Here is a 2,500-nt window from a genome sequence, read left to right on the forward strand (position 1 = left end):
CCCTCCGTGAAGTTTGGTGGTTTTCGGATGCGCATTTTATGTTTTATGAATTTTCGGCCCATTCCGCGTGGCGGAAACTGCGGCAAAAGTGCACAAAATGATAGTGTCCCGAGCAAAATAAAATTGGAAGCAAAATGTCCCGGACAATAATTTGCGAGTAGTTAGTATACATTGAAAGGGGATTTTGCAAAGAAGTTTGGTGATTTTTGGACATATATTTTGCCGGTTATGAATTTCCGAAGGTAAAACGATTAAAAAATTAAAAAAAATACCTCCGGGGCTCGAAAAATTTCGGTATTTGTTATTATGCGGGTTTGGATATATATAAACATATTTCCAAAATTTCAGATCAAAATTCCATGCCGATTTTTAAAAATGGGGGGGGGGTTGCTGGGCACATGTGATATTTCCTCCTGGCAGTCCAAAAAAAGTCCTAAGAGCTCTTTAGGGGGGTGCACCATTCCTCACCCCCGCGGGCTTGCCGCAAGCCCTCGTCCGCGGTGCAAGCGGCGCGCGCGCGCGCGATGCGAAAAATGCTGGAAATTGCGGAAAAAACCCTGCCTGGCAAAATTACGGAAATGCCCCCGGATAATTACGGATATGCCCCGCCCGGAAAAACTGCGGCGAATCGCGGAAAATGCCCGGCCGGAAAATTGCGTCGAAATGCTCGGAATTGCGGAAAATCCCCCCCCCCGTGCATTAATCTAATGACCGGGTGCGGGTGCGGGTGCGGGACCGGGTGCGGGTGCGGGCACTCGGGCACTCGGCAGCTCGGCGCGAGACGCGAGCGCGTGTGTGGCCTCGAAGACCCTCGGAAAGGCCCGCCGACGTCCCTCCGAAGGCCCTCGCATGTCCATCGGAAGGACCTTCGGCAGCCGGTCGGCAGGCCTTCGCCAGCCCAGCGGCGGCCCTTGGGCATCGGCAGCCTTTCGGCTGGGCTTCGGCAGCCGTTCGGCAGCGCATCGGCAGCGCACCGGCAGCCCTTCGGCAGCGCATGGGCAGCCCTTCGGCAGCCCTTCGGCAGCGCATGGGCAGCCCTTCGGCAGCCCTTCGGCAGCCCTTCGGCAGCCCTTGGGCATCGGCAGGGCTTCGGCAGCCCTTCGGCATCGGCAGGGCTTCGGCAGCCTTTCGGCAGCCCTTCGGCAGGGCTTCGGCAGCCCTTCGGCAGGGCTTCGGCAGGGCTTCGGCAGGGCTTCGGCAGCCCTTCGGCAGCCCTTCGGCAGCCCTTCGGCAGCCCTTCGGCAGGCCTTGGGCATCGGCAGGGCTTCGGCAGCCTTTCGGCAGCCCTTCGGCAGCCCTTCGGCAGGGCTTCGGCAGCCCTTCGGCAGCGCATGGGCAGCCCTTGGGCATCGGCAGCCCTTCGGCAGCCCTTCGGCAGCCCTTCGGCAGGGCTTCGGCAGCCCTTCGGCAGCGCATGGGCAGCGCATGGGCAGCCCTTCGGCAGCCCTTCGGCTGGGCTTCGGCAGGGCTTCGGCAGCCCTTCGGCAGCGCATGGGCAGCGCATGGGCAGCCCTTCGGCAGCCCTTCGGCTGGGCTTCGGCAGGGCTTCGGCAGCCCTTCGGCAGCGCATGGGCAGCCCTTGGGCATCGGCAGGGCTTCGGCAGGGCATCGGCATCGGCAGGGCTTCGGCAGCCCTTCGGCAGGGCTTCGGCAGCCCTTCGGCAGCCTCTCGGCTGGGCTTCAGCAGCCCTTCGGCATGCCTTGGCATGCCTTGCATACATTCCCCAGCCGTATGAACCTCTGCTGGTTTTGCTTCCCAGCCGAATGAACCTCTGCTCTGTGTAAAAATGTATATGTCTTGCACTAAGTGAAATTCTATAATACTTTCCTCGAACAATATTCATACAGTAGTTAATATATATTAAATGAGGAATTTAGAAAGAAGTTTGGTGATTTTTGGAATTTTTTTTTGCCGGTTATGAATTTCCGAAGGTAAAACGATAAATAAATAAAATAAAATACTTCCGGGACTCGAAAAATTCTGATATTTGTTATTATGCAGGTTTGGGTATATATAAACATATTTCCAAAATTTCAGATCAAAATTCCATGCCGATTTTTAAAAATGGGGGGGGGGGGTTGCTGGGCACATGTGATATTTCCTCCTGTCAGTCCAAAAAAAGTCCTAAGAGCTCTTTAGGGGGGTGCACTATGCCTCACCTCCCTGCACCAACTGCCGAAGGCTTTTGGTGCGCGCCTTTTGGCGCACCTATGGCACTGACGAGGGAAGGAAAAAAAACTCGTCGACCCGTTTCGGTGTTGGAAAAAATATTTTCGGATTCGGGGGGGCCCGGCCCCCGAGGTGTAGGTTGTTGGTATTTTTTGACGGAAACCTAGGCGAGCATTTGCCGAAATGAATCTCGGTGAATGTATAGCTTATGGTGTCACGTTGTATGCTATTTTACGACGTGTGTGCTTGCCGAGGACGCATTTTCAATGCCGAGGCATGCGACGAGCCGCGTTCCATGACTTTTCGACGACGCATTTTAAATGCCGAGGA

Source organism: Mercurialis annua, assembly GCF_937616625.2.
Source record: "Mercurialis annua linkage group LG4 unlocalized genomic scaffold, ddMerAnnu1.2 SUPER_6_unloc_30, whole genome shotgun sequence".
NCBI lineage: Eukaryota > Viridiplantae > Streptophyta > Magnoliopsida > Malpighiales > Euphorbiaceae > Mercurialis > Mercurialis annua.